This window comes from Helicoverpa zea, chromosome 18, assembly GCF_022581195.2.
Source record: "Helicoverpa zea isolate HzStark_Cry1AcR chromosome 18, ilHelZeax1.1, whole genome shotgun sequence".
NCBI classification, from domain to species: domain Eukaryota; kingdom Metazoa; phylum Arthropoda; class Insecta; order Lepidoptera; family Noctuidae; genus Helicoverpa; species Helicoverpa zea.
Window position 1 is genome coordinate 5857199 of NC_061469.1, and position 8909 is coordinate 5866107.

At 34.1% G+C, this 8909-nt stretch overlaps 1 protein-coding gene across 1 annotated transcript in view; it reads right to left on the reverse strand.

The window, feature by feature from the left end:
- The window catches only part of LOC124638999 (synaptotagmin-15-like), an 83718-nt gene extending 77539 nt beyond the window's left edge, over nucleotides 1–6179 (reverse strand). The window contains exon 1 of the mRNA XM_047176206.1: nucleotides 5988–6179. The gene's annotated coding sequence lies outside the window, so the exon portion shown is untranslated. The remainder of the gene's footprint in view (nucleotides 1–5987) is intronic.
- Between the last annotated feature and the right edge of the window lie 2730 nt (nucleotides 6180–8909).

Sequence of the window (8909 nt, forward strand, 5' to 3'; positions counted from 1 at the left end):
GACTGTTTCACATCAAGCGCTCTTAAGCAATATGGACATTGCAAATGGCGTTGTTAATCACTATATACTGCCCTGATAAATTAGACAAGAAACACAACAGTAATCACTTTCTTTGGCTGCTGATCTTGCGGAATTCTTTGAAAGTGTTACCGTGGCCTTGGTACAAAAAGAACACCAGAAGGGACAATGATAGGTTTTAATCAGTAAAATTCTGACATTGCCTTCCACTGCATCTACACCGGGAGTGGGAGGAATCTACCGTATATCGAAATCAGACATTTTGCCTCAATCGCTCTTACAATCATAAAGTACTCCTTTTAATTGATTCCAAACTACGTGTTTTATTTTTCTTCACTATCTGGAATGGAGATGAAATCTTTTTTCTAAATGAACATGTTTTAAAATGACGTCAATAATCCCGTCTTTTATTTAAAAGCTTCTTCAATGCGTAACGTTATTCAGAAAGCACCCCAATTGGCCCAGTTAAAGGGAAAAAAAACACTTTCATACATTGTACGTCAACCGAAATTGGGTGATTCGATTTGAGGACATACGATGTTCATGTTATCGATGCTTTTACGTCAATATTATTAGTGTAGCGAACAACGTTATTGCTTGTCGATGTTTTTCTATAATGTTGTTAGGAAGACTCTGTTTTGATAGTGGTTTATGTTTAGTAGATATGATAGTAATGAGATCTTCATTTTATGTATCTCTATTTATTTCGTTCTTTTATATCTCCTGATTTATACACAACCAATGCTATTGTTTGTGTAGGCATCTTCTCTCTACTCGCGTATGATGACTTATATTATTTATTCTCAATACAAATTGTAGCTTAATAATTTTCCTCGTCGAGTTTTTTCTGTAGGACTTTTTACTACAAGGAAATTCCCTCTAAACTCGGAACTCAAGGGTCATCCTTAAGGGTATAAAGTTTGTGTGTAATTAACTTCATTCACTTAGGCTATATTTTGTTCAATAATTTATTCAAAAAGGGCGATGTTTGAAAACACTCTCTGGGACATTAAAATCAAAGTTAACTTGAAATAGCTTGGGGACCATTACCTAAACTTATTCATAAGGTTTGGTTCTGAAACAATACTATGCGCGTAAGCAACATGCACAGATTCTATCTATACTAATATTACAAAGAGGAAAACTTTGTTTGTTTGTTTGGTTGTAATGGATAAACTCAAAAACTACTGGACAGATTTTAAATATTCTTTCACCATTAGAAAGCTATATTATCTGCGAGTAACATAGGCTATATTTTATCCCGGTGGGTTACGCGGGTGAAACCGCGGGAAAACGGCTAGTAGCAAATAAAGCTGCTATTAGTACTTAACTTTGTAATATTAAAAAAGGCGACCACATTAAAAGTTGATTGCATTTACAAAAGGTCCTTTGCCACCCAAAAACAAAAGTACAAGCGATGTCAATCTCAAACGAAAAATATAATTATCAAATTAATGAAAGCACTTAAAACAACAACAAAAGGAAAAATAAGTCGTCTACGATTCCAGTCTGAATAATTTTCGGGAACTTTCTTCTTGGGAACAAATGTAAAAAGTTTTTATTCAAATATTATTCATGGAACATTTAGATAAGTATTGTTTCAATTAAATGTTTATACTAAATGAACAATTTCCATTTATTATCAAAATTGAAATAAGATCTTTTTTTTAATTCTTAAAACAGCTTTTTGTTCAGGAATCAGGTTTAAATACATTTTATTATAACCATTTACTGCCAGTGAAAATACCGTCATAACTGGAAACACCCATTAAACGCCGCGGTGCCTACGCAAATGCGTAAAATATTAAAAACCTTCTAAAAATAAATTCCATTAAAATTCAGGGCTCGTATTCAATCCAGTGACGTGTACACTGTACAATGCAAATACTAAGGGACCCACATAGAAATGGAAATTAGCATAATACATATACATAAGCAACGTATACTCCACTGACGACACGATTTACGTAAGTTCAACAAGAACCAATATAAAGTAGGCTTATATTCTTCCCAATTTTCTGCTTGGGAAGTAAGATTTAAAATATAACCTTTATATTGCTATTTGTTGAGACAAACGTTTGTTACGCTCCATCAATTGTTTTCTGTGCGTGAAACACTACACCGGTCAAATCACTGAAGGTTAAAATGTACATATGTAGCTCCAATCTTACGAGTTTTTTTTTTCTCTACAAATATATCTAAGTATTTATCTTCCTTAAGCGATTTAGTACATAAGTAGTAAGTAGTACATAAGAAACATAAATTATTTTAGGATTTAAGGTATCATATTCTAAAACATGAACACAATTTCAGTATGTGGTGAATACAGAATTGTTATTACAAAGACCACAGGAGACGCATACGTCCGACGATAGATCATAACGTCATGTCAATGTCAGTTCTACGACATATATTTACTGGCGCCACTTCATGAAAAGCTTCTTTGGCCCTTCTGCATGACTATGGCGTTTTAGTTCAAAAAATTATGACATGATATTTATTCTAGACAAAAAATTATGTGCTGACTATCTAACCACGGTATACTTTTCATCTTGTCATGGAAATAATGAAACTTTTTCTAGGACAGCAGTAATTTCTTTCAGTCCAATATCAAAGAAAGGACAAAGCTTTAAAAGGATGAGGTCGTACTTAATTATATAAGTACTTTTTAGTAAGAAGGAAAACGTGAAAGAATATTGCGGAACGCGTATCTCAAAACATTATGAGCCATGTAGAGTCTCTTTTTAAAAATCTAAAATGAACCGCGCTGGCTGGTACATTTTCAAATTTCGAATGTCATCATTGCGAATTTGTTGTTTTTTTTAATAAAAGGTTTTTCATCAATTTTGTAAAGCGAATACCAATAGATATTGGACCTCCACGCATCGCGTAACAGGATGACATATTGTTTTTCAGGTAATTTGACGCGAACGTAGCCCGGTTTATTATTCCGGGGTGAATAACTGAATACGGTTACATTTTCGTCGTTTTTTCCAGATTTCATATACATACTAAACTAAGGAAAAATTTAACCCGCACCTTGTACCTACATAATATAGCATCTCATTTCGTATACCTATTCGTCAAGTTGATGACGCTGCAACAAATTTAATAAAGCGTATAATATTTGTACCGTGTAACAAAGGAAAGTGTTTTGTTTTTCACCAGAAAGGTAACGAGGTAAGTTTATTAGAAAAGTAATGAAAATATCATAAATATTTTGAATTTATTTTTATGTAACTAATCTCAATTTCATGTTTTTGTGACATAAAAACGTTACTTGCGGCTTAATCTTCATCCTTTCTAATTTACTAAAAACGAACACGAAACAATACGAAGTAATTGAGATGAAAGAGCAAAAGTACGCAAAACCCAAAGGACTGGTGTGTATCAAGTAACGGGAAGTTACGATACATTTCTAAAAGGCCACATCTGTATCTTGAAAACAAAAATAAGACTTTTTCTTCTAAATTCAAATAAAGAAGTAAAAAGCGACCCTTGTTTTAAAAAAAAATCAAAGCAAAGGAGTCCTTATGTTGTGGCAACGGAGTCTTTGTGTGATAAAAAATATAATACGGTAGTTTCCAACGAGTCAAATTCATTACTTTTATTTAACTGTCAAAAACTGTCACTTTCTTTGCAATATGTATGTAAGCGCAACTTATGACGTCACAGATTTTTCACATCAAACTGGATTCTTATTTAGCTTATATTATCAATAAAAAAATTTAATCAATTATTCCATCAAAACGATAAATGGAAGTGACATTATTTTTAGATGCTTCACTAAATGAATATGACAACGTAATTTATTTTTGACCTAGTCATCCACCCAATTTCAATTGTTTGCTAGGGTTATGACCGCAAAACTATTAAATAAAATGTAGTCTAGACTTCGTTTTCCAATCATAATATACCTCGGTACATAGGTGTACTTTGAACAGAGTGATCGATTGTATGTGTTATTCCGTCAAACCAAAGGTGTTAACAAAATATTGATATAACGCCTATATAATATGACTTCAAGTAATACCGGTATCTTTAAATGCTAACAAACTTGAAATTTAATTATAATTTGTTAATAATTTCTTCAACGTTATTAAAGTACCAACCTTTTTTCTGGCTTTCAACAATTACAAATTTTCATTCACAATAACGCTTTTCTATACGACCTATAATTTCTTTAACTTTATACTACCACCTCAATAACATTTTATTAATTGCTTAAAAAACGAAGGCACAACTTGAATTCCACTATGGTAATCGTACCTATGTATTTTTAGACAGCGTGTAAGTTTTTTTTTGGCATAAAAAAAAATGTTCTGCAGTACCTAAGTCAACACAGCGCTTGTTTCAAAGCAATTCAACAAAAATAAAATTTATATTTTCTATTTTTTTTACTTTATAGAACGAAGTTTATCCAAAGCAGCCTTGTTTAAGTACCGTTATATCGGGGAAGTAGCGGAATCCAGGGCAATGCCACTTGATCTTCAGTCTCGTCTTAGGGGACGATATCATTTGCAAGTCATGACGTAAATTGGCTTCGACAAGTGTCCGTTTACACTGCGATAAACCGCAACGTTAACGAGCGGGATTAAGAAGTTTTTATTCTGTATTTAAGGCTGTGTTCAAACCACACTGACTGTCAGCCGCTGAATTTGAACAAACGTTACTCAGTTTATTGTATTTCCATACATATTCACTTTTTCCTTCACATCTATCCAACTATGCGTTATGCATAGATACTGACATTCGGCGGCTGACAGTCAGTTTGGTTTGAAACCAGCCTAAAAGATGGTTATCGGTATTTAAAATAGCTTATAATAGCTATGCTTCAATATTCCTCGCTAGCTGTAGCTAATAATCCAGTCTCAGATGTTTAGTTAATATATTTGTAGATGATTTATAGGCTCCAGTTCAGTTATAAGAAACTACACATAAAACTTACTTGCAAATGCAGGTTTAAAAGGATATTTTTGTTAGCTGTATAAGTATTTTTATAGTTTTTATTAATGTGACATTATCGGCACAATGTAACGTAGAGAGCGCACAATGTAATATGACGTACCAATTAGAATTCATTATTTACTTAAATTAGACTCATGAACATTTTTGAAAATTATGCCTCATTTCTCCTTAATGGGTTACATCTATGATTTTTACTTCATCTGTTACGATAATACGTCTTTTTAAAACCTTCAAAATGTTTAGATATTACACACAAAACAGTTTCATTAAATAGAAGAGGTTCAATCAACTTACCGTGGTATACCTCATCATCATCCTCCGAGCCTTTTCCCGATCAAGTTGGGGTCGGCTTCCAGTCTAACCGGATTCAGCTGAGTACCAGTGCTTTACAAGAAGCGACTGCCTATCTGACCTCCTCAACCCAGTTACCCGGGCAACTCAATACCCCTTGGTTAGACTGGTGTCAGACTTACTGGCTTCTGACTACCCGTAACGACTGCCAAGGATGTTCAATGACAGCCGGGACCTACAGTTTAACGTGCCATCCGAAACACAGTCAATGGTGTCTAAGATATACTTAGAAAGTACATACAAACTTAGAAAAGTTGCATTGGTACTTGCCTGACCTGGGATCGAACCCGCGCCCTCATACTTGGGGGGTTGGTCCTTTACCCACTAGGCCACCACGACATTACATGTAAGTTTAATCCATTTGAGGAATTCCCAGGTTAATTTCGAGCAATTTACACAAAACAAACAACCTGTCTAAACATTTTTTAAACTATTAAGTTAACATAAGCTTCCACAAATATTCGGAACACACAAGTACGCAACATTAATCCTAAACTAACTTCCATTGTTATTGAAACAATCAACCTAATAATTGTAATCACACAACGAAGTTAGATAGATATAGAAGACCAATTTGTCATGCAAATAACAAACTATTCATTCATTAAGCGTGATTAGTAAATCACAGGGAACTACAGGAAACAACTTACCCTCTGAACAAAAATCACACGTACACCTAATTTTCAAGGGGAATTTCGAACTTTCTAAACACACATAGACATGCTTTTCTACTGTTTTTAATAATGCTTACATATAACACCGGGTGGTATTACTTGGGGATATAAGTGCGAGCGAGTCTTCGCTCCAGCTCAGTGTACGTACGGTGGTTAAAAGTACCGTCAAGCCACTGGACGAAATCCCACCGCCAAAGTTCCTCCAAGTTCGTACTGCGCATGTTCCCTTCATTTACTAAAGTTAGGACCTGTACAGACTTTGCTAACTTCAAACATAAATGTAGAAAGCAGGGTAGTGAAGTAATAAAAGTGTCAATATGTGTAGATACAGTAAAATACGTTTTTTACGATTACATTTACGGTATATGGTAGGCTTTACGGAATTGTGGCATTTCTATAGAACATCTGCGGATGGGATAAGCTTCGGAGAAAGGGGATGAATGTAAATAGAACAAACACAAACTGTTGGGACACGGACGGGTCAAATTAGTCCAATGTTTGAATTACCAAGTTTATGGTTAAAGTAAGCTTAGTCGCACTTGCATGGTTTTCAAAGCGTTGTCGTGGGTGACGCGAACACTATAAATACTGATTTTAACCGAACGTTGTTTACAAAGAGCTGATAAATTGAGTTTTGTGTACGATTTTAGCATGGTTTGTTTCACAATTTTAGAGAAGTTGGTCTACATTTTCTCTTAATAATTCAGAATTTATTTAGTTATGTAAATCGTAATGTAATTAAAATGTTGGCTTTATAGCGTAATAATTTTTATAAGGCATAATGAATATGGATATAATAATATAAGTTGCTAAGTTTTCTCTGCTGTCATTCTCTATTGATAGCATGGGATTGCAGACCTTAATTTTATGTCTTGAGTTTATATGCAAATTGATCTAATTCTTCAACAATTCTTGGAACTTTTATCTATCTTTTAAACCCATTTCTCATACTTATAATTTAAATAAACCGCCTGTCTAAATCTTTATAGAAACTAATATGATGTAAGTTACACGGACGTCTTACTTCTCTTCCACTACTTGCCAAGCCACATTATTTCCGCATTGCAATTCCAATTTTACGTACCTAGTCTTCTAGTACTTATTTTTCTTCGCCTCTTCAATATTCTTGACATACAGAATGTTATTTGTGAGATGACGGCAAATATAAGAATATGGAAGAAGAAAAAGTGCTGCTCCGACCCCAAATAAAATTGGTATAAAAGCGAGCGGATGATGATGAACTTCAATATTCTTGAAAATATTGAAGCATTTTCGTAAAAAAAGCATATGTAGATAGGATGGCTAATATCCGATTTGCTATATAAAGCTATGTTAGAACTTGCCGCATCGCCTGCAAGTTTATGATGGCAAAGGGATGTCAGACACAAACCTGAAATGTGTGCTAGTACCTGTAATTACATTCAGGCATCCGTACGGTACCCAGTAATACCGCTCAACCGCAGAAATCGGTACCGAGCAGTCTGTACGGTGGTTGTACTTCACGGAACAAGGCCATGTGGAGCTATATAGGTACTGTGAAAGCATTTTCGATATTGGAACCAACGCAGGTGACACCAGCTCTTGTCCGTGAACCAATTTGAGGAATCATCAATCTATTTAGGTGCTATAATTTGTAGTCTTAATGGGTTTGAAGTGAAGTCCTTGCAGTTTCACCCACATACCGTGAGCGTGTCTTTTTTACCTCCGGGTATAGACTATAGGTGTACCATAATTATATTAATTTATCGATTTAGGAGTTTTAGCGCGAAAGCTCAACAGAAAGACTATGTTGAATGTTCTATGTAGTTATATATTATGTCCGTTTCGATTCATTTCTAAAATAATCGAACATCATCATAAAACTGAAAATTGAACTGTGAAATCGTGAATTAAAATAATCCTATGTTATTTTAATTATGATTGTGAACGGATATATTTGAACCTTTTCCATGTAAAATCAGTGTAATACAATTTTACCAGGAACAATAAATGTGCGTTATTATAATTTGATAGCCTTGTTTGTTTTAGTGATAAATAAACGAAAATAAATGTTTTCTGAATTTCAACATAGGTTGACCTATTCATTTGTTTCATGTACTCGTCACGGGTATTATTTTGGTAAAAAATAAGTTGTCGACGTCATCCCTGGAAGAGCCTCTTAGTTTTTATATAGTGCCTAGCCAATGTCTAGTTTTCAATTTGGATATTGGACTATTATTTTTCTCATTAGACGAAATGGAAAACAAAAGTAGTTTTTATGAAACACTTATTACTAAAGAATATTAACGTAGGTACGTTTAAATTGTCATTTCAAACTTAAACTGAAATTGAAATTCAGTAAGTTGCTATAAACCTAATTTAAAATAATTATGGAGCGTTACAAAATACAATACAAGTTTGCTGAAGACTTCGCTTTTCAGTTCAAAGTTATATTATAATTGAATGTCCCTCAAAGTTAGCTTTTCCTTTGCCTACCTTTGTAATTTAAATCAATTTACAGATGTATATTACTCAAATCTAGGAGTTGCCATGTCTCCTGAATTCGAAGATAAATATGAACTTTGTTTTTTAATATTTTATGACTAACTTTCGGGCAGAAAAGTTCTTATGACCATGACCCGGAAGACGCGGCCTATGAAGGCCTCCCATAAGAAGACGGACGCCTAGCCAAGGTCGCCGGGAAGCAGTGCTGCTAAAGACCAAGCAAAGTGCTGGAAGGCCTATTTCTAGCAGGAGATGTCTTTCAACAGAAAATACGAATCTCTTAGCGCCTAAGAGTGTGGCTTACGATAAATCAATTTTAGTGTATTATCTTTTTCTTATTAAATTCTTTTTATCTTATCAAATCTAGCTGCATGTAGCCAAGTAATAAGAAACATATGTATGCCTCCAGAAAAG